Source organism: Natator depressus, chromosome 3 (genome assembly GCF_965152275.1).
Source record: "Natator depressus isolate rNatDep1 chromosome 3, rNatDep2.hap1, whole genome shotgun sequence".
Taxonomy (NCBI): Eukaryota; Metazoa; Chordata; order Testudines; family Cheloniidae; genus Natator; species Natator depressus.
This window is the reverse complement of record NC_134236.1, coordinates 63,931,551-63,956,326: the sequence shown is the minus strand read 5'-3', so window position 1 is coordinate 63,956,326 and position 24,776 is coordinate 63,931,551. Positions and strand designations below refer to the sequence as shown.

The window sequence follows — 24,776 nt, the reverse complement described above, 5'->3', positions numbered from 1 at the left end:
CTCTAGAAAGTGAGAACTTTGGAGTCTTCAGTTCTGCCACTACCCTTCAGGAGCATCGGATGCACATCTGACACGGACTCGGCTCCACTCTCGTGTACAGACTACCTGGCCAGTACTCTGTCACGAGCAACTTCTAGGCTGGTAACTATAACCCCTATGCAGAACTGGTATGAATGAATGAATATATATATATATGTATGTGTATATACATATATATATGTGTGTATATGTGTGTATATATATATATATATATATATATATATATATATATATATATATATATGTATATATAGAGAGTTAAGTAAGGAATAAGTAACAATACAACAGTGTGAGTTTTATATATATTTCTTTTTATTATTATATTTACAATAAATGTGGCATTTTGCCTTGTCCCTTTAATAAGATCCTGCTAAGTTTTTATTTTATTGGTATAACAATGACCCAGTACTGGGTCGCAGCATGTAATGCACTGGGTCGCTCTTGTCAGCACTGCCGATCGGGGTGTTAAAAGTCCCATCAGCAGTGCTGCCCAGCTAAGGCACGCTAATGCCTACCTGCTTCGAGACCGCACTGCACCCCAGAAGCAGCCAGCAGCGGGTCCGGCTTCTAGGCAAGGGAGTCACAGGGTTCTGCGCGTTTCCCCTGCCTGGAACACCAGCTCCGGAGCTGGGAGGGGTGGGGGGCAGTGCCTGCGGGCGAGAGCCGTGCAGAGCCATTTGTGCACCTCCGCCTAGAAGCTGGACCTGCTGCTGGCCACTTCAGGCGCAGGATGGTCCGAGGTGCTAGGACAGGTGGGAAGCCTGCCTCTGCACCTGCGTCGCTGACCGGGAGGCACCGAAGGTAAGTCTGCACCCCAACCCCATGCCCCAATCCCCTGCCCCAGCCCTAAGCCACCCCCCAAACACAGAGCCCCTCCTGTACCCCAAACCCCTCATTCCTGGCCCCATCCCAGAGCCTGCACTCCCAGCCCAGAGCCCTGCCCTCCTCCTGTACCCCAACGCCCTGCCCCAGCCCAGAGCCCCCTCCCACACCCTCAACCCCTCATTCCTGGCCCCACCCTGCAGCTCTCACCCCCACACCCCAACCCTCTGCCCCAGCCCTGAACCCCTCCCACACCTCAAACCCCTCTGCCCCAGCTCCATTGGGTCGTGGGCCTCAACAATTTTCTTCAGCTGGGTCCCCAGAAAAAAAGTTTGAAAACCACGGCTTTAAACTAACCTCATACACAATATTCAGTGGAATGTCTTTATTAGTGGAGTGATACAGTAAGTAATTTTATAAATCAGTGAAAACTGGGTAAATTACTGTTCCCTTCACCAGATGGCTTACTGAAAAAAAACCATTCATTAATAATAACCAGTACAAGTTTAAAGGAGAATAGCAAACAGAAGTGAGACAATAACCTGCACGGATGGTATCTGAATTTTGAAGAGGATATTTATTTAGTTCGTGCCTCAAATAAATTGCACAACATTCCTCTTTGTGTTGTTATACAATCTAGCATGACATGCTGCTCATATTCTGTTACATCACAAATGTAATTGTTTAACTGCAAATAACTACTTGCAAATAATTAGATATTTTGCTTCCATTTGCAGCTCTCAAATACCGTAGTTTGTGCCAGCATGTCCCTAATAACATATTTCTTTTATTTATATCCTCTCTCATTGTACGGGGGGAAATGCACAGAAATTGGGTTTAATTGTATGCTGGCTTTCTGATACAGAAAAGCGTTCCACAGAGACTGAACTGAGATTACCAAATCATTTTCAGTCATCAAGCCAAATATGAACCCAGTCCTGGGGTGAAATCGTGACCCCATTGAAGTTAATGGCAAAACTCCCATTGAGTTTAATGGAGCCAAGATTTCATCTAGAGGTGGAATCTTAAGGCATTAACTGCTCTGACACCTAGCTCCCCAACACAGTTTTACTGTTTTGTTCTTTAAGGGTATGTCTACCCTGCAATTAAAAAAACAGTGGCTGGCCCATGCCAGCCGACGTGGGCTCATGGGACTCGGGCTGTGGGGCTGTTTAATTGCAGCGTGGACATCTGGACTTGCACTTGAGCTGTGCTCTCGGACCTTGTGAGGTGGGAGCTTGGGCTGCAGTCCAAGCCAGAACACCAACATTGCAATTAAACAGCCCCGAAGCCCAAGCCCCATAAGCCCAAGTCAGCTGGCACAGGCCAGCCGTGGGTGTCTAAGTCCAGTGTAGACATATCCTCAGATTCTTTTTCTGTTTTCACAGCCTTCCTTTCTTCTTTGAAATACTACAGCTAATATCAGATATTTTGCTTTCAACCCCAATCTGCCTGGGGCCTGAAACAATGATAGTTTTCAAAAGTGACTATTCTGACCAGGGCTCCAATCCTGCAAACACTTTCATGCATTCTTAACTGTGCGACCATGAGTAGCCCCATTGATTGCAACAAGACTACTCATGGTAGTGAAATTAAACACGAGCATGTTTGCAGGAGCAAGGTGCTATTCACCATGAGTAATGTGGTATAATCTGTTCCACTTACAGCTAGACCGCAATGGGGGGAGGATGAATTTCTGTTTATAATGGAGGACATAAAAGAAGCTAGTTGTATTTATTAATGAAGCTAAGAGAGTGTCCCAGGCCACAGGAACATCACTGAAATTAGTCTAGCTATGCATGACTACACACTCCCTTACAGGCTTTAAAATGTGATTCATCTTTACTGCCATTTTAAATTTTGTTTGTTTGGTTGGTTTTGATTTTGCCATTTTCCAAAGCTTTAACGGAAGCTGTCTTTTTTCTTTTCCTCTTTTCACCACCAAGCTACCAACAGGGAGAAGGCAGGGAAAAGAGGGAGGATGTTTTAGACATACAGTATTTCACACCACTCATCTTATCATGACTATCATGCTAATGTGGGAAAAGGGAGAAGGCCTTGCCCGCAGTGCCCTCCTCATTTGCAGAAGAGAACCTGGGGGTAGCATTTTGCCATATTCCACATCTAACCAGACACTGCAGATGATTGCTGCACTAGGAAAACCCTTCAAAAGAAATGGGACACATTTCAAACAAAATTAGATTCTATATTAAATGGATAGCAACATATTATATTCTCTCAGATTGAGAAAAAACATCAGTTGAGAATGATAATAAAATTAAGGATATCTCTGTCAATAATGATGGCACTAGACCTCAAACTGGAACACATATGGAACACCATGTGCTGGGTCACCACAAAGTAGAACCTATTGGAAACTATTATATCTACAAACATTCAGACTTTGGTATTGCAGCATCTGTTATGGCAAAAGTTATAGCTTTGACATTTTTATTTTCACTTATTGTAACTTCTTCTCCTTTAAACTTACTGAAAGTGTGTTCTTCTAGACCATTTGAGAATCACCTATTTCTCCAACACTTTTACTGTAACTAGAACTGTTATAATCATTTATACAGCATTACATGACAAAGACTGGATATTGGGTGAGTGAAGTGACAAATGAAAAGGTAATCTGGACTTCGATAAAAATCAATGGTTTCCTAATATTTCTATAAAAACTCAATCGGTACACAAAATTATTAATGTATCATTTGAATTCTCAGCTGTGTGTTAGTATTATTTCCGTATAAATGTCATTAAAGATAAATCATACTTTTTTTTTTACAACGTGAATGCCATCTTTTTTAATGTTCCAGCTCATTTCTTGTAGATAAAGAATGGGATTCAGATGTTGAAATCCCAGGAAAATCCTTGTTCCCTGAATAAATAGTGAGTTTTTTCCTTTAAAATATACTTTGCTATGTTTTTTAATGCAAAGAACTTATGTTACATATTGGGGGGCAAAAACTAGCTAAAGACGCTTTATTATTATTTTTTTTTTAGTTAAAACTGCAACAAAAGTAAAGAACTAGACTGAAGTTAAATATTTAAAATCCTTATGTGCTTTTATAGTAAAATAATATATTTTGAGATGAAAACATATCTATAATATGGATAAAGAGATTTTCTTATCTGGAACGCAACTAAACAACAAAATACGTTTTAACAAGGGGAAACTTTAAATTATTTTGTTTACAAATTAATTTTCAAGGAGGATCAAAACTGAGATTTGCAACCCAGGGCCCCAATCCCACAAAGACTTATGTAAGTGCTGACATCGACACACTGTGGCCCCAATTCAATAAAGCATTTAAACACATGCTTATGTCCACACCTGCTCAGCAAAATACTTAAAGTTCTACTTAAATCCCATTAAAGTCAATAGGATTTAAGCACGTGCCTCATTGTGTTGCTGAATAGAGATGGTTTGTTGAATTGGGGGTCTGTTAATAGTATTTTTTACTTCCAGAAAAAAAAAAAAGTGCCCACAGAACAGCCAAATCCTTCACTAACTGAAGAGAGGGATAGGAGAGGTTAACCTCTGTATAGACCTTTTGTTTTGTTCTCAGCAGAGCTATTTATGCATTGTGACTCACTTAAGAACTATTTTATGGGTTGATGTTCTTCCACATTTTCTAAAATATATTCTACCTTCAAAATAAACTAAAATAGAAACACCAACCATGTGCTATAGAAATACAATGTTGTGAACTGGAAGTAGAATAAAAGCTGTATTTTTAAGCACACCAAATACTGCCTACTACTCTGAGGTTTACTTGAGTTCAAGTTAAAATGAGGCTCACAAATTCCTCCGGGGGGGGGGGGGGGGGGAATCACAGTAGAAAACCTTCCAGAGTCTCTCCATATGGAAAGAGCCTTATTTTGTTAGGGGAATGGGAAGGAGCTAGAAAGGAATGGCTTGTATGGGAATTGTGGGAGGGATTTAGGGGAGCACTGGGAGTCTCTGGGAGGACAGAAGAGAAGGTGACAGGGATGGAGGATGGATAAGAGAATCTCTTGTAAGAGAGGAGATGTCAGTGAAAACAGGAAAGTACCATGGAGTCAAGAAGTAGCTGGCTGAGCAGGGGTTGGGGATGGATGGGGGAATTTTCAGAGTCTGAGACAAGATGGTTTTAGGGGAGCAGAGAAGTATGGGAAGTCCTAAAAGAGAGACAGATGTAGTGGGAATAGGAAGGATACACACTCAGAGTTTCAAGCAAAGGGAGATGTTTGAAGGGACTTGTCTACACACAAAATTGCCCCAATTTAATTAAACTGGTACAATTTTGTGGTATGTATACCAGAAATCCCCAGTCTGCGTGAAAAACATCTGCAGAGCCAGGTTAAATGACACAGCTTGTATAGTTTCTCACTGTAGCATCAGTTACAATCTTCATGATGGAAAACGTAGCTCTTTCGTGAGCTGTCTTATCCAGTTGTTTGCTTTAAGGACTAGACCACACAGTCTCAAAAAGTAATAAATACACACACACACAAAACACACACACGAGGAAAAGTTAAAGCATGTGTCTAAAACAGACTAGTTTAGATCTCCTAAGAAGAAATCATCATGTCATGGGGCTATTCACATAGGGTATGTCCACACTGCAGTCAGACACCTGTGATCGACCTGTGTCAGCTGACTCGGGGTTAGAGTGCTTGGGCTTCAGGACTGTGAAATTGCAATGTAGACATTTGGGCTGGATCCTGAGTTCTGGGATCTTCTGCCTTCAAAGGTTCCCAGAGCTCAGACTCCAACCCAAGCCCAGATGACTACATCACAATTTTACAGCCCCACAGCCCGAGCCCTGCAAGCCTGAGTCAGCAGACACGGGCCAGCTGCGGGTGTCTAACTGCAATGTGGACATACCCTAAATGTTCATCCTTCAGGAACCAATGCTTTTGAATCTAAAGGTTCCTGGTTGAAGTTCGCACAGGGATAAAATCCTTCTATTTGGCCCAGTGCATTCAAATACTGAGTCTGTATTACATCTGATGCAGTTACCGTGGAGCAGCTCTTTATGGTTATGTGCTCAGGGTAAAGCACTTGAGGGAAAAGAAGTTTGTTATAGTCTCACCCTTAGTGGCAAGAGAATGCTTTTGTGATAGCTAACAACTAATAAAAGTTCCCTGAAGCAGCACAGCTACTGTTCTGGGATATGAAGGCGCTCAGCTGGGAGAGATTGCTCACAGTATGTTGAGGATACGCTAAGCGGAATGTTGAGTTATAGTACTTATCGTATTCTTTGCTCACATCCAAGACAAAGTGAGTCAAGAATGCAATCTCCAGCTACTTCTTTCACTTAGGAGTGATCAAAAAAGAGTAATTAAATTAAGCAGACAAATAAACCACAATGCCCATAGGTGTTTTGTTCAGAGAAAGAGTGCTGATAATGCATCAATGGTGATAAAACTCATTAGGCTGCTGACTGAGAGAAAATTGGTCTTTGTTGTTGTTGCTGTATTGACTGGTGCCCTTTAAGTCTATTAATCCTTAAAACTTGTGTCTATGTAACACTTAGCTCACTTCAGCACTTGTTCTTTGAGAAATCATCTAAGCCAAGATGTAGATGCATGAAGATACATGACACAAAATGGGAGTAACTCAAGTAGGTTTTCGCAAAAAGAAAAGGAGGACTTGTGGCACCTTAGAGACTAACCAATTTATTTGAGCATAAGCTTTCGTGAGCTACAGCTCACTTCATCGGATGCATACTGTGGAAAGTGTAGAAGATCTTTTTATACACACAAAGCATGAAAAAATACCTCCCCCCACCCCACTCTCCTGCTGGTAATACCTTATCTAAAGTGATCACTCTCCTTACAATGTGTATGATAATCAAGTTGGGCCATTTCCAGCACAAATCCAGGGTTTAACAAGAATGTCTTGGGGGGGAGGGTAGGAAAAAACAAGGGGAAATAGGTTACGTTCTTGTTAAACCCTGGATTTGTGCTGGAAATGGCCCACCTTGATTATCATACACGTAAGGAGAGTGGTCACTTTAGATAAGCTATTACCAGCAGGAGAGTTGGTTTGTGTATGTGTGTGTGGGGGGGGGGGTGTGAGAAAACCTGGATTTGTGCTGGAAATGGCCCAACTTGATTATCATACATATTGTAAGGAGAGTGATCACTTTAGATAAGCTATTACCAGCAGGAGAGTGGGGTGGGGGGAGGTATTTTTTCATGCTTTGTGTGTATAAAAAGATCTTCTACACTTTCCACAGTATGCATCCGATGAAGTGAGCTGTAGCTCACAAAAGCTTATGCTCAAATAAATTGGTTAGTCTCTAAGGTGCCACAAGTACTCCTTTTCTTTTTGCGAATACAGACTAACACGGCTGTTACTCTGAAACCTGTCAAGTAGGTTTTATTTCTCTCACCAACCATGCTTATGAGAAGCACTAACTAGGGACCTGGCTAAAAAGTAAATAAGAGAAAAAGCTAGAAGAGTATAGGGGAAAATATCAGTCATACTTGCAGAGTTCTTTTACCACAAATATCAGTGAGTACAGGTAGCATTTATATGTCTGTTACAAATGGCTGAAAAATATTCACAACTAGTTTATTACATTTTTATTAGTAAATAATTTAGTTCTGATTCTTTCTTTTTATTTCTCAACATTGCCTAATATCTGCTGAAACAAAACTCTGATCAATGTAAACTATGAAATAAAGTTCGGCTGAAGCCTTCAGGCACAATACTGAGGTTCATCAATAGACTAAGGACTTGCCTACACTACCGCACAGGGTCAATCTAAGATACATGAATAGCGTAGCTGAAGTTGACGTACTTAAATCTACTTACCGCGGTGTCTTCACTGCGGTAAGTCGACAGCTGACGCTCTCCTATCGACTTCGCTTGTGCTTCTCGTTTTGGTGGAGTACCGGCATTGACGGGAGAGCATTCAGCAGTCAATTTATCGCGTCTATACTAGATGCGATAAATCGACCCCCGCTGGATCGATCGCTGCCTGCCAATCCAGCGGGTAGTCAGACAAGCCCTTAATGAAGTATTTAATCATCTTCCTACAGCTGTCTGTCTGCGGTTCTTTAGTAGTTAGGCCTCATGCACCTGCAGACAACAATAGTCAAGCTACTAACATGCTGTCTCACTTTTCCTTCCTGTTTACAAGAAAGTATACATTTGCACAGATAAACTTAGTCCCCTTGTTTATTGTCCGACTGACCTTCGGAGAGAGGGAGTGTCTTGAGAATAATAATTTCAGGGTTCCTGCTTTGGCTGCAAAAGCAAAGAGGATGCAATATAACATTCTTAAAGTCAGAGTGTAGAAACTAACATTCTGTTTCCCAGGAACTAGCCTTCTATGCAGCATGCACTGTAAACCGCATGCCAAAAATAAAACACCCCCCCACACACAGACACACACACCAACCGATAGAACAAATGAAAAATGTAAGGGAACTAAATGAGCGCTGAAGGACAGGATTCAGGCCCGGAGCACAGAACAGAGCATTACAAAGTATGGCCACTCTGAGGACGCTAATAATTGATCTAAAAAAATGAACCCTATTTAATAATTCATCCTTTGCTCCCTGTATCTGCACCACCATAGGGACAGGCACTAAGAAAACGGGCTCTCTTTGCCATCAGAGTGAGATTTAAACAGATGGATTTTCAAAAGCACCTGAGTGATATAGGAGCAGATGTGTCACTGACTTTCAGTGAACTTTGTTCTCCTAAGTCACTAAGATCTAGCCTACACCTACAAATTAGATCGACCTAGCTATTTCACTCAAAGCTGTGAAAAATGTCATGCCTTATGTGATGTAGTTAGCTCAACCTAACCACAACAAGCTGGGTCAAAGGAAGAATTCTTGGAGAGATGGATTAACTACAGGAATGGAAAAGCCTTTTCTGTCAATGTATGAAGTGTCTATACTACAGCAACTCATAGCCATGCTGCTGTAACGTAGACATGGACTTAGGATCTTTTAAAATCCCACCCCATCTTAGGTACTTATATGCTCCTCCTCTTCACCATAGTAGCCTCACTATCTTTAATGTATTTATCCTCAACACCCCTGCGAGGTAGGGAAATGTTATCATCCCTGTTTTTACAGATGGGGAACTGAGGCACAAAGAGACTAAGTGAATTGACCAAGGTCACATAAGAAGTTTGTGGCAGAGCAGGGAATTGAACCCAGCATTCCTAAATCACAGGGTAGCATCTTAACCACTGGGCCAGCCTTCCTCTCTGAAAGCATAACAAATTTTATAAAAATTCGCAGACATCATGAATATTTTTGTCCCTTAAATGTGAGGAGGAACACACGCCCTCTTAAGAAATATTTTGGGGGGAAAGATATTGCACTTAAGCAATAATGTAGACAAGGTTTAAGTCAATGTAAGTTATGTCGCTCAGGTGTGTGAAAATACCACCCCCGTGAACGACATAAGTTATACTGACTTAAAGACACTCTCCCACCAACATAGCTTCTGCCTCTAGTTGAGGTGGAGTAATTACGTCGACAGAACAGTACTCTCGCGTCGACATAATGCATCTTCACCAGACGTGCTAAAATTGCAGTGGCGCTACATAGTGCGGTAGTGAAGACAAGCCCTTAGCTGATTTGTTAGATCTATAAATTATATTAAGCTAGTGCCATCACTGAGAGATGTTTTATGTCACTCTTTTGCTAAATTGTTTTGTTTTATGGACTTACACCTGTTCCCACTGAACTCATCGGCACAAGGCTGGTTCGAGTTTCCTTTTTTGGCAGCAATTGTTAGAAATTCAGTGGTATCATTAACAATGAACAGCATGGACAGACATGTGACTCTGAAAGGCAAAAGTCCCTATATTCTGATGAACCCTGGCAACTAGAACAGCCCTTAGAGATCACTGGCAGCTAGTTAAGTTTAGAGTGGCCCTGGAGCTGCTCGAAGCTACTCTAGGATCCAAACACAATACAAAATTAGACCCAGGATTGGGGAGCCAAACAACTCCTTAGGGATCCTCTTTTTTCAGCTAAATCCAACTCCCTGTGTAGTTGAGAACCTGCTCCAGGTTTTTGAATTGTGATAGTCCATCGGAGTCAACAATCTCTTTTAAAAATATCTATAAATATGCATTTAGAATGTATAGTCAACCTCTAAAAAGTCAGATTTCACATAAGAGTGCAAAAGCTTCAAAGTAATAGTGGTTTCTTGTGTCAGCTCTCCTACACTTCTGGAACTAAAAAAAACCAATAGGAAATAGAAGAAGAAGAAAAAGAAATTAACATGCAGTACTATGGTTTCATACAAGTATCAAACCAGACTCTCTTTAATTGTTCAACTTAGCTTGCAAAGTAACAGACAACGTTTCTTTGATCTTTACAACTGAACAAGTCTCTTTGATATAGAGAAGACTAAACTCATCAAGAGACGAGCATATCATGTGACTCTCCACGTAATTATAGAAATAATCCAAATGGGGTTTGAGTCTTCCTGGCTTGTTAATGATGCAGATTTGTGTTCCAAAAGATGTAAACATCAACTCTTTCATGGGATCAGTGAAAACTGTTAACTAAGAGACTTACTGTTGGGCATCGGCTAATTTGTAATCTGGGTGAGGCTCTGAATAATGGGGAAAAGGCACAAACTAGCTAAAAACTGGGGTGGACAAAGTTTCCTGCACTTTATTATGGGATATAGTCTGGACTGTAAAATGTGACCGTTGACTGAAAAAATCAAGGGCAGGAACTGCTGATAGCTTGCTATTAGTGAGAAACTTTTAGGAAAAGATATAGCTTGCTAGAATTAAGTTTTAGGCACTAGAAAGTGTGTTATTTTTGTTTTTTTGAATACTTATCTATCTCTTATAGTCTTGCCTGGTATCACTTAAACCTCAGTTCTACATCAATGAACTTATTTTTGTTTTATTAGAAAACCATCTCAGTGCTGTTATATTAATATTAAATTTGAGTCCTCAGTGAAACTAATTGACTGGTGTGTGGTCTTTTCTTTAGAGGCAGGGATACTGCTGAGAGATGTCTGTGGGGAACTCGGGAACTGGGGTTCACTGGTTGTTACCTGCAAGGCAAAGTGAAGATCGGCAGAGTCTCAAGGAGTTTGTTGCAAGGCAAACAGATGGGAGTTTCAAGGAGCTGACACAGTCTAGCAGCAGTAAAGCTCCCACTTACTGAGGCAGAAGGGTAACACAGTGGCTTAGGTTTCAGAGTAGCAGCCGTGTTAGTCTGTATTCGCAAAAAGAAAAGGAGGACTTGTGGCACCGTAGAGACTAACCAATTTATTTGAGCATAAACTTTCGTGAGCTACAGCTCACTTCATCGGCTGCATACAGTGGCTTAGGGCTCTGGATTCACTGAGGAGACCATCACAGTGGCATAGTCAGCACGATTTACACATGCTTGCTGGTTGACTCAGGTTCCCACTTAAAGCACACACTGGTAAACTAGATTTTGAAGTGATCTGGAGGGAAAAGGCTGGAAACTGTCAGAAAAGGTTTGTTGTTTTCTGTTTATTTTGGATAAAGGAAATAGAACAAAGAAAAGCGTAAAGATGAGTAAGCAGCAGCAAAAGCAGGAGGAGTAAAGAAGCAGATGCTGACCTCACCAAGAGGCAGGTAGAAGAGCTGTGTGCAGAGTCAGCAGTGTGCACGGTCAACTGTTGATCAGAAGAAAGCAGACCTAGCGGCCATGCTGCACTCTACCCCATGAAACCAGTGTCTGAGCTCTCCTGGGCCCCCGTCGCTTACACATGCTCCCTCGGAGTTCCATCTAGGTTGTGGGCACTCGGAGGTTCTAGTTCAACCTCTTCAGGGACAACATGGCAAGAAAGCAAGAATAGCAGGCTCAACAAAGGAATTTCTTAACTGCTTTGATTTTATTAGCGCACTAGAGAGTTACCTTTTTTTTCTTTTTTGTGAAAAACTGATCTTTATTTTCCAGAAATATACAAACTTATTCTCTCATTTCTCCATCTTCTTCTTCTACTCCTCTGATGTTCAAGACATTGTTACATCTTATCAAAACTTCACCAAGGTGTCCTGACAATGCACCATCTACGTATTCTTCTGTGGTTGCAAGCTGCATGTTCATGTAGCCGTCGACGGACACCAGGTAGCCCTTGTACTCCATCCCCAACTTCAGCTTCACCATCACCAGCTTCCCCGTCAGCCCTTTCAGGAAGGGCTTGGGGTTCAGGGGCAAGCTCATGGTAATGCGGCCTGGCACAAGGCAGCAGTAAACAGATTTACAAAACCAACACAAGTGATGAGAGGCAACCTTCCTCATTTGAGCCTCCCCTTCTGTGGTTTGTCAGCATTTCAGACTGGGCAGAGCCCCTCCTGCCCTCTCACTCCTGCAATTCCTTCTTACAGAGGGCGATGCTTGGACTCTGGAGTCTTCGTGCCCAGTGGACTAGGGTTGCTGCAAATGGAATTAATTTGTGCTGCCTGACAACCCAAGCCACAGGCAGCGCAAGGACCTCTCTCTCAACCTATACAGGCTCCACTCTTCCTCATGAAGGTTAGTCATTGGCACATTCCAACCCCCGAGTCCTCCAAGCATCCCCCTGAGATGTGCAGCACCTGGTCCATTAGACACACCTAGAATTACCAGACCTACTGTCTCCAAAGGAACAATACCCCACGACTTTCTAGTAGGGTTGCCAACTCTCTAACTGCACAAAACCAAACACCCTTGCTGCACCCCAGCCCCGGCCCTTCCCCGAGATCCCACCCCTTCTCCATGCCCCACCCCCTGCTCACGCCAACCCTCCTCCTTCCGTTGCTCGCTCTACCCCACCCTCACTCACTTTCATTGTGCTGGGGCAGGGCGTTGGGGTGTGGGAGGGGGTGAGGGCTCCAGGTGGGGCCATAAATGAGGGATTCAGGGTGAGGGAGGGGGCTCCAGGCTGGGGCAGGAGTGTAAGAGGGGGTGAAACCTCCGGGTGGGGGTATGGGCTCTGGGGTGGGACCATAGATGCAAGGTTTGGGGTGCAGGACAGGGCTCAGGGCTGGGGCAGAGGGTTGTGGTGTGGGGTGCAGGCTCTAGGAGGAAGTTTGGGTGCAGGAGTGGGCTCAGGGCTGGGGCATGGGGTCGGGGTGAGGGCTCTGGGATGGAGTTTGAGTTCAGGAGGGGACTCAGGGCTGGGGCAAGGGGTTGGGGTGTGTGAGGGGTATGGGGTTTGGACTATGGGAGGGAGTCTGGATGTGGGAGGGGACTTAGGGCTGGGGCAAGGGGTTAGGGTGCAGGAGAAGGTGTGGGATGCGGGCTCCAGGAGGGAGTTTGGGTGCAGGAGGGGGCTATGGATTGGGGTGCAGGCTCTGGACGGGCACTTACCTCAGGCGGCTCACAGAAGTGGCCGGCATATCTGGCAGGCACCACTGCCGAGCTCCCATTGGCTGTGGTTCTCAGCTAGTGGGATCTGTGGAGCCGGCATTTGGGGTGGGGGCATTATGCTGAGTCCCCGTGGCTGCCTCTGTGCCTAGGAGCTGGATATGCTGGCCACCTCCAGGAGCCCTGCTGCGCCACCGACCAGACTTTTAGCGGCCCAGTCAGCAGTGCTGACTGGAGCCGCCAGGGTCCTTATTCAACCGGGCATTCTCGTCAAAACCCAAATGCCTGGCAACCCTACTTTCTAGTTATTCCTTAGTCCTCAACTCTACTTAACGCACACCACCTATACTAAGGTTAGTTAAGAACAGAAATTAAAATAATAGCAAGAAATATTGGAAACAAAAGGTTTACATATAAAATAATATCATAACATGCATACTCGAACCTAAACTTAACTAACAAGATGGCTTCTTGTCTAATAGAGCACTGCTTACCCAAAGTCCTCTTCACCAAGTTTTTCAACCAGGATGGCCGAGCCCCTCCTTTCAGGATATCAAGCCTAGTGGAACTTGTCTACCAAGATGAAGGATGCCTGGATGTCTCTCTATACCCCTACATATATTAGCTCAGTCCTTTGATCTTCACCTGAAAACTCCCCCACACTCACCAGTGTTCACCTCTTCCTGAAGTCCCTGCAATCTCTTCATTAGCATTTAGGGTGACCAGATGTCCCGATAAAATCAGGACTGTCCCAATATTAAATTCTTTGTCCCGCGTCCCAACCGATGTATGATTGGGACGCCATTTGTCCCGATATTGTAAGATTGCCAGGCATCCAGTTGGCATGGGGCTGGCAGGCTCCCTACCTGGCTCTGCGCAGCTCCCTGGAAGTGGCAACATTTCCCTCTGGGTCCTAGGTGCAGGGACGGCTGGGGGGGCTCTGCGTGCTGCCCCCACCATGAGCACCTTCTCCACAGCGCCCATTGGCTAGGAACTGCAGCCAATGGCAGTTGCAGGGGCGGTGCCTGCGGGAGAAGCAGTGAGCAGAGCCGCCTGGCCGCGCCTCCGCCTAGGGCCCAGAGGGAGATGTTGCCACTTCCAGGGAACCACCTGAGGTTAGCACCAGCCTGCACCCCCTCCGGCATCCAAACTCCCTCCCAGAGTCAGCCCCCCGAGTCACCCACCCCACGCCCCAGTCCCAGCTCTGAGACCCACCCCTTGCAGGGGGACCAGAGCTGGGGCCAGGTGCCCCCAACCGACCTGCAGCTTGTGGCGGGGGCCAGGGCTGGAAGCTGCAGTTGGGACTGTGCTACCCCAACCCACTGCTTGTGGCGGGGGCTGCAGCCAGGGGCTGCTGTTGAGGCCATGCATCCCTAACCTGCAGCTGCCTTGGGCTGTACGCCCTCCTCCCCCATGGCTCTAGTGGGGGCTGTGAGACTGTGACTGGCTCCCTCCCCCCCCATATGTCCCCATATTTTATTCTTGCCATCTGGTCACCCTATTAGCATTTGACTTACTATGCAAAGAGATTTCCTTTGTAAGATACAAAATAGTCAACTTTCAGAGTAGCAGCTGTGTTAGTCTGTATTCGCAAAAAGAAAAGGAGTACTTGTGGCACCTTGGAGACTAACAAATTTATTTGAGCATAAGCTTTCGTGAGCTACAGCTCACTTCATCGGATGCAGCTCACGAAAGCTTATGCTCAAATAAATTTGTTAGTCTCTAAGGTGCCACAAGTACTCTTTTTCTTTTTGAAAATAGTCAACGAGAGAGATAAGTGTCTCTGATGCCCTGCCTGGTGGAATGGTGTCTTAAGGCACATTCCCTTTGGGTGACCTGCCTTTAACTACAGGCTTTAAGAACATCATTTCCAATACACACGCACACACCTCGTTACATATTAGCTGTCTATACATTTCACAAAGATTGTGACAAGTCGGTAGAGAGCTACCAAGACACACTTTAGAATGTAAATACCAAACCTAGGGGATCTCTGTAACCCGTATGCACTCTGTTCCCTCAGATAGTTGGAATCAAGGGGTTTTGGGGTCACGCAGCCATTATAGGAAAAGAAGTTTGGTTAGTGTTCATAGCTGACATGAGCTAGACATGAACATTGCATGCCAAGTAAATGTACAAACCTGCTAAGCCTTAAATCCCCAGTAACACACTTTCTCGTTGACAATCATCGCAGGAACCTGTCTATTTTTCTCTGGACTTGCTCCATGTCTACTGATGAGAGACAGCAGAACTTAAGACCTAGGAATTGCTCAGTTTGGTTCACACATTATAACAACTAGGTATATGCCCAGCTGCCGCTTGGTACAGCATGCAAGCCCTTTCCACTCCTGCAGTACTTCCACAGGGCCCCCATCCTGGTGAATAAATTTCACAGCATCTCTCACTTGTCTTCCCTTTGCCTCATTGAGTAAGACTAGTCTCTTTCTCCTAGTCACCTGCCCCAGGATACCATCATCAAGAGTCAGGACAGCCTAACGGGGACACCGAGAGGATTACCATTCTGATACCCACCCCTCTGATTCCATAGAAGCATCTCAATCACACAAACAAAACTGCAAAACCAAAATGGGGGTGTAATTCCAATCCACCCCACTCCCCAACCCACTAAGGAGCAGTGGCAAATAGCACATACAGCAAACAGAAATCCCAGTGCATGCAACACCTCCTCACTTACCATCTCCAAGATTCCCCCAAGACTGGGAAGAGCCTTAGCGAGGTAAGTCACAAATGCATACTAAAAAACATGCTATCATGACCTGTCTGAAATATGAACAATACACGCCTGTTTTTTCCATACTCCCACAGACACAGCACCTGCAACAGCCAGACCGTCACAGACAGGGCCTCTATCTACTGCCATGAGACTGACCAACCTGGGGAGTAGGAAAAGGGAGAGACTGGACAAAATGTTTTTGGAGCTCACGGCTGAGTCCCAGAGGAAGACCGCACTGGCTGAGAGGTGGAGGCCATACATGATGACCCAGAGAGAGAAAGAAAGGTAGCTCTCCTAGGAGATCATGGCAGTGGCCAAGGATAGTGTGGCAGTGGATAAGGAGAGCAAGTAAAAAGATAGGGACATGGTGATGCAACTCATAGATGCAATCCTAAGCCTGAATGCTCTCCTACTAAATATGCTTCTGCTAGACCAGCAGACCCTGCTGTCCCATAAGTGGGGACCCAGCCATGACCTTTGGTCCCTGGACAATACTGGCTACTGGGACCAGCAGAAACTCCTCCCTGCTGTAACTATGCAGCACTTGTCACAGAGGCCATTCCCCTTTCATGTTCAACATCTGCCCACTGAGAACACTGGCTCATGGGAGCCTAGCACTTTTGAGCCCTGCAACACACCTGAAAAGTATGAGCCATGACACTGAACCCAGAAGTCCACACACACAGTCGTTTTTGCACTGTTGCACCGGCAGTTTGGTTTTGCACTCCTTTTTATTTATGGACTTGCTTTTTGTTGGGTAATTGGTAGATTGTTTTGGTAAATGTATTTTCCAATAAAAATTTATCCATGGATTCAATAAACACTTTTTTTTGGCTTTGTTACTGTTTTGTAATAAAAACCATTTAAAATATGGAATACATAAAATCCTTTTGAAAAAGCTAAAATAATTAATATGGGTTTACCAAAAATATATAGGCAACATCTCACTTCCACCCCCCATAAAAAATCCTGCACTGCTCAGAGTCTATCCCAACTGCCCCACTTCCACTCATTAGCAGCTGCATGTACAGCTACACATGTTCAAGACTCACGAGATGAATAACAGACCTCCCTGACAATCTTTCCCCGCTCGTTAGCATTTTCTATGGGATGTCTTGCTGGCAGCTCAAACTGAAGAAGTCTCTGCACCTCAGCTTCACACCCATCATTAAGGCTTTCTCTCCCTCAGTCTCAAAAATATTGTGTGGAACACAGCAAGCAGCTATAATTGAAAGGACCTTTTTTTCTGCTGCTTCTAAACGATTCTGTAAGTGGCACCATCTGACTATCAAACGGCCAAATGCTCACTCGCCCACCATTCTGCAACTACTCAGGGGACAATTAAAATGGTCCTTCATTCTGTCCAAGCAGCCTTTGCATAAACTCATTAACAAGGGCATCAAGAGATCAATGGGGTCTCCCAGAAAAACTGGACCATCCTCCACACTACTGAACTCTCCTGGCTTCTGCTTTGCTTCCCACAATGCACAGCGAAAGCTGTCCCGTGATGCACATTGCTCAGCCAGGACATGAAGGACCATGCGATACCCCCCAAAATGCTACTCTCTCAGTTCACAGCAAACCACAGCCATGTGTTCACAGGATACGAACTGAAAATAGTACAGGTGTCCCATGTGCATGCTATTGGTGCGGCTTGTGTACTGCAAGTTACCACATGTGCAACAAAAAGCTCTGCATTAACCCCCCCCCTCCCCCGCCCCCAAGACATATCCTCTCAATATTGGATGACTCTGTGGGCTTTGTGTGCACTGCTGTAAGTTAGCGATGTCTACTGGGGAAACTAAACTACTATTTGCATCCTCTTGGGAACCACATTTTAGTTTCTTGAATCACTACATTACAGTCTGCTTTAGTGGAGCTTTGCCTTTGACACACACGTGAAATGCCCTTTTTTTTTTTTAAACTGAGCACACTCCCTCTTCTAGCTGGGAGACTAACTAGAGTTAAGTAACTAACCAGTGAATTCCAAATTGGTGCAATATAGATTTGAGATTGACACTCATTTTCTCACTAACTTGCACCATGTTTGCACTAATGACTGTGTCCCATGTGATGCAAGAGATGCTGTGTAAGTGCAGTAGAAGATTCTTTTTGTTACCGAGCAGTTCACACCACCGCACTTTAGTGGCTAGAATTTTGCCTCAAGTATCAGTTTTAACTTTAATTTCCTTGCCTTTCTTGGTTCGCATCTCAACTTTCAACAGTGTTCGTGGGTTAAAATATTTCATAAAAATCCAACATGAAAAAGGCTTTTGAATGTTTCTGGCTCAATGTTTTGAATTATACAACTTCAAAAATGTAAACAATCCAAACTATACTGAATAAAACCAGTACAATCACATCTGCTGCATGAAATTCAGCTCTTCATTATACCTGAAAGCCATATAGTAGCTGTACTCATGGATTTCCCCCCCCTTTTTTGAAATGCTTCCAAATGTGTCATGAGCTTCAGAATGAAATGTTTGGCACAAATACTGTTTGCACAGGGGTTTTCAACACAACTTGTAATCTTATGGGATCTGCCAAAGTAAAACTACATCTATCTTCCCATGCATTTCATGCTATTTTTCCTGTTAACTTTTGGCATGTTTGTGCAGTAGGAACAAGTTTTTCTTGTAATCTCAGTAGAGCTCTTGAGACTTTCAGCATCCTGACAACTGAATAAAATTCACGTGCTATAGTGAACCTAATGACCAAAGCACAGGAAATAAACAGGAAATGGTAGATAATTGTACTTATTTCCACATTGTACTGAAGTTGCAAATGCATTAAGGCCCTGATGCTGCAAAGACTTGCCCACGTTGCTTAACTTGCACATTAGCAGTACTATTCAAGAGAATGGGTCTATTCACATGGCTAAATTTAAGCATACATGTCAGTGTTTACAGGGTTTAGATTGTCTCATTATGCAAAGATCAGAAATCCACCGTGAACACCCAGTTACACCTGTTTTATGGATCGTGGTTATGAACTAAGAGGAAGACAATAGGAGTTTTTCAACTGCTACAGCCTCTCATTACACAATGTTATGTGGAAAAACAACAGGAATGCTGGGCACCATTAAAAATGCGTCATTCATGACTCTAGATACAGGCATTCTTTGCAATGTCTTCCTATGATTTGAACAGAAGATATCACAGTTCTGCAGTCACAGCGGAGTGACAAGTTCGACAATTTGTTGTGCCCACTGTATATTAAGTTGTGAACTATATTTCTCTACCCCTCCTGATTAAAAAAACCCACACACCTGTTAAAACTTCACAGCTAGGTTTTCTTGTCTCTACCTTCAGCTCTGTAGTCAGCTAGTTACAAATACATTTGGCATAGCATACCTCAGAGCACTGGTTGCTGTGGTATGTGAGAGGCATTGCCTGAAGTTTCCCTTGCTCAGAAGGCCCTGTTCATTCCAGTCATAATTACATGTTTTTGAGAGGAAGTAAAAATAGAAATATATATACATGATAAATCTTCCCAAATGCCCAGAGACTACCACATGGCAGAACGACTAAACGAAAATATCAAACCCTATAACATCCTCATGGATGTCTTTCTTATCTTTAACTGTAAATGTATTTGAGAGAGAGCGAGAGCGCTGAAGGTATCTAAATCTGAGAGCTGGTGGCTGTTAAGAACCAATGGGGTTTATTTAAACACATTTTTCTTTTAAAGGGGCACTGTCAACTTGAAAAAAAATCACCATCTCTAACTAAAAAGAGATGGGGAGGAAGTATTTCTTTCAGTGTGTTTACTTGGTACAATTTACAAAACATTGTGTATAATCAGTCAGTTTTCAGTGTTTGGCTGAGAAGAACATTTACAAAAATAAGAAAATATGACTAAAACCACAAAAATTTTCAGGGAGACAATCTTCAGGCAAATGTAGCACCTGAAAGTACTTCATTTTTTTTTTTTTACAGTAGACTTGATTTCAAGTTGGCCTCAAAGAATTCGTTCAGTAAATTACTTTTGAAATAAATTTCAAAAGTGCTCAACACCAAGCTACCACCAATATTCTCCGTGAGAACTACTGAGTTCTTTTGAAAATTTGGCCATGAATCTCTGTGCTCATTTGTGCCAAGTCTGTTCTCCTTGATATCACATTTGTTGAGTGATATGCAGCCAATGTGTTAAAAAGGGACAGAAAAATGTTCTCCATTAGCCTGTGATGAACCCTGTGTCCTGGGTTGCAGAGTGTGGTTCTGTGAGCGAGACACTCTGGGGAAATCTATTTGTTGCTTTTCCCATTTAAACAATGCTTTCTCAGAACAATAAGCAAAGAAAGAGGCTGCACATATATTAAGCTGAACTTAGAAATGTTTATATGCTGTCCCTGGAACACGATACTGAGTTAATGAAAATATAGCATGGTCAAACTTGCAGACACCAAAACAAGGAGTGGAATTAAAAGCCTTTTAAGGGTGCGAGCTACCCATATCCAGAGGAGGAGGTGAACTCTAACACTGGTAGGAAACTCATCCCAGCCTTTCGTGGACATGAACGGCAGAACTTTAGTGATTCCCCCTCCAGCACATCTCTGTTATTCTCTTAGACCAGTGGCTCTCAACCTTTCCATTCTACTGTACCCCTTTCAGGAGTCTGATTTGTCTTGTGTGCCCCTCAGGTTATACCTCACTTAAAAGCTACTTGCTTAGAAAATCAGACATAAAAATACAGAAGTGTCATAGTACACTGTTACTGAAAAATTGCTTATATCATCATTTTTACCTTATAATTATAAAATAAATCAATAGGAATATAAATATTGTACTTACATTTCAGTGTATTGTATATAGAGCAGTATAAACAAGTCATTGTCTGTATGAAATTTTAGTTTGCACGCACTGCACTAATGCTTTTTTATGTAGCCTGTTGTAAAACTAGGCAAATATCTAAATGAGTTGATGTATCACCTGGAAGACCTCTGCGTACCTCCAGGAGTATGCTTACCCCTGCTTGAGAACTACTGTCTTAGAGTGCATGCTCCTAAAGGCAAGGGCCTGGTCTCTGTGTGGGTTCTGTAAAACACCAGGTACTTTTATGGCACTCCATGAGTAACATAAAGTACCTGTATCACTAATCTACAGGTGTATAAAGTATAGCTTTTCACCTTAGACTGGGAAGTCCCGCCTCAGCCTCCGCAACAGTGGAGGTACCAATGCAGCAGAAGGAATGTAGTTCCATGGCACCGGAAAGTGGGATTTGGAGACCCTGTATGGGGGCAGGAAGTCAGTCTCAGTTGCGCCCCCCGGCCAGGCTTTTCTGAAAATCCCTGCACAGCAGAACTGAGAAGGAACAGGGGCAGGACTATGGATCTGCTCCTATGAACTGTGGGACACAGCAGCCGTTTAAGCTATTTCGTCATTGCAGTCAGAGTGCATTCTGCTCCTGCTCCAGGATGTGAAGGGACAATTCCTTTGTCCCCACACTTCACGGAAACCTTCTGAGCCAAGGCCAGATATTTGGTAGTGTTGCAAGGGACAGGATTTAGCCCCACAGCAAGTACATGTTCTACTGTGCTACAGATTAATACCCAGAGTTATTCAACCTAAATAGGTAAGATGAAATCCTGGCCCTAGTGAAGTCAATGGCAAAACTTTCATTAGCTTCACTGGTCCAGGATTTCACCCGTATAGAGTACATTTATGCGACACTCTCCATACAGCAGTGTGTAGAGTACATACATGCTCCCTAGCAGAGGTATAAATAGCAGTGTAGACAGAGAATCACAGCTTAGGTGAGTAAAGACAGGCCAGAACCTATGCATATGTACCCTGTGTGGCTCTCTACACGCCCAAGCAGTGCCACCCCATCTACACTGCTATTTTTAGCATGAAGTGCCTCACTGTCTTCGCACTGCCAGACTCTTTCTCTGCCACAGGGAGAGGCTCCGGCAGCAAGGAAAGGCAATGGGGAAAGGCACTGGCAGCTTCCTGCGACTGGAGCCTTTGCCCACAGCAGGAAAACACTCGGGCATCAGGAGGCAACAGGAAAAGTTCCCAGCAGCTTTCCCCCAGCTTTTCATTGTGACGTGTAGCTACACGTGCTCTACACACCACCGCCAGTGGTGTGCAGCATAGACATACCTGTAGTGTAATTCTGCTTCAGGATCTTTGAAATAAAGCAAAGCTAACATCTGCACTTGGCATATTTGAGTACTGGTGACTGCACAAAGACTTGGGGCCTCTACACAATACCAAAATACAAATTAATAAATAATAAATAAAATAATAATAATAATGGGTATATTTTTATTTTCATCATTCTAGGGGATCCCACCCTTTCTCTTGACCTTGCCTTCTGCAATGGCCAAGTTCTGCGCTCTGCCAAGATTTCACTTCTGTAATGCAGGTGTTGGGAAGAAGTTTCAGTAAGTTAGTTACTGCTCTCTGATTCTCTGCTCAGTTCCTGGTCCCAGTGCAGTTAGAACAGCCTAGAGTTTACTCTAATTTCCACCAGCTGACAACCCACTGAGCATAATTTAGTGTATCATCCTCCAGCCACCCACTTCCTGCCAGATATGCCCTTCCCAGCCCCTCACCTTGCTCCTTGCATCAGGGGCTAGTGACAGGAAGTTTGAGTGCCTCCTCCTATTAGATGGGTGTGGTGCTGCAATCTCTTTTCCTGCTTCTAGCACCTCCTGTAGGTTGCTGACCTCATTAGGTGGGTCTTTGGTGGCTCAGCCCTCTGGCCAAATGACCCAGTAAAAAATGGACCCCTTGCAGGGTAGCAAAGAGTTCACCAAAATCTCTGCCCTCACAAGGGTCTTCAGCCCCATCACTGGACCCTTTAAATCCAGCCCTTTCTGCGGGCCCTTGTCTCCCCTTCTTGGGGCTCAGGCTACTTTGCTAGGGGCTGGTGGGAGAACCTGGGTCCACCCACTACTCCAGGTCCAGCTGAGGGACCCTATACACAGCAGCCATGCACCACTTCCTTCAATTCTTTCATTTAGTTGCTGCTACCTTCCCTGGTCCTTTTCTCACCCAGTCTCTGTACCTCCAGTCATTACCTTAGGGATAGGGCTTGTCTACATTACCCACTAGACCGACGGGTAGCGATCGATCCAGTGGGGGTCGATTTATCGTATCTAGTCTAGACGCGATAAATCGACCACCAAGCACTCTCCCATCAACTCCGGTACTCCACCGGAGCGAGCGGCGCAGGCGGAGTCAACAGGGGAGCGTCTGCTGTCGACTCGCCGCAGTGAAGACACCACGATGAGTAGGTCTAAGTACGTCAACTTCAGCTACGTTATTCATGTAGCTGAAGTTGCGTAACTTAGATCGATTCCCCCCCACACAAGTGTAGACCAGGCCTTAGAGCTCTCAGGGCCTCTTGCGCCTAGATTTAGCAAATGCATCCCCCGTCAAACCCCCTTTGGCCAGAGAGAAGCACCCTTTCTTCCTTGTCTCTCCAGCCCAGCCAGGAACTGACCTGCTCAGGCCCTGCAGCTCCTTTCATCTGTGCTTGCTGGGTTCTGATTCGATGCTTCTGTGCTGCCTTTCTAGGCAGGCTTGGAGGACCCACCTTTGCTGCTCCTGCCTGGGGCAGGTACCTCAGGGCCTCCAGCAGGGGGACACGAAGGGCCAGGTACACCCTGTCACAGGGCTGCTGGAAGCCTGGTGTAAAAGTCTACTTTAGTCAAAAGTAAACAGAGTTTATCCCCTTCTCATTTGGGGAATATGAAGTTTAGTTTAGGTTAGTTTAAGCATAAGCTTTCGTGAGCTACAGCTCACTTCATCGGATGCATACTGTGGAAACTGCAGAAGACATTATAAAGTCTCTAAGGTGCCACAAGTACTCCTTTTCTTTTTGCGAATACAGACTAACACGGCTGTTACTCTGAAAAAAGTAAACATGGAAATTGATGAACAAATTCCTTAAAATACAAACCCAGCTGAGGGGCCCGGGCTCCACACTACTTTAACATAATTTTTAATTCACCTGTATGTGTCTGTGGTTGAAGTGCTCTGAATCTTTCTCAGCCCAAGATTTGCGCTGACTAGACAAACAGACAATCGAGAGGATTGTGTCTGGTTTTTGGAATAAGATAATTACAATCTGTACCCTGCAAATGTGGGTTAGCTTTCACTGAAATAAACCATTCAAATGCATGATGAATATCGAAATTGTAGGCATAAGAGGCAAAGCAGTAAATGGCAGTACGATGAAATAACTACATTTAATTATCTCAAATTATATAGAATTTGAGAGGCTTCTTCAGACGTATTATTTAAAGTTATGCCTAAGTGCATTTCCTTGTCTGAATAAAACGGCTTTTGTTGCAAGTCCTGGGGTTGATAATAGCTACATTTAATAGCTTTGTAGTTTATGATTTACAGGCTTTCCCATGTTTTGTCACCTCCTTGTTGCTGAACATCTCATTTCAGATAATGAGACAATGCAAAGCTGACTTACTATAGACAGTGCCTTCAATGTACTTAGACCAGGGATGAATTTGGCCCAGGATGTTTAAACAATGGAATATCTGGTATACTGAGAATATGTTTGAAGTTAATGGGCCAATACTGAAACGTAATATGTTAGCAAGAAAGTTAAGGCCAAAGAGTACGCTTTGTCCATGATCAGTGGAGTACGGCATTTGGCTCATGGCAATGGCCCAATCCCGAACTCTTTACTCAGGCAAAAATTCCTATTTAATTTTCCTTGCGTAAGTTGCTCACAGTTGGACCCCATGAATTTCTCATTTAATATAAAACATTCAGAAGTCATTCGCTGATTCAGGCACTATCACTATGGCACTTGTTGACTGCAACCAAGTTAATATCTCCATTTCATCACAGATTGTAAATCCCCTCACCATGCTTCACATCCAAGGTACTAACAAGGT

General features: G+C 43.9%; 1 pseudogene; it reads right to left on the bottom strand.

The window, feature by feature from the left end:
- Positions 1-11,793: 11,793 nt before the first annotated feature.
- LOC141984717 (small nuclear ribonucleoprotein F pseudogene) lies at positions 11,794-12,138 on the bottom strand (annotated as a pseudogene).
- Between the last annotated feature and the right edge of the window lie 12,638 nt (positions 12,139-24,776).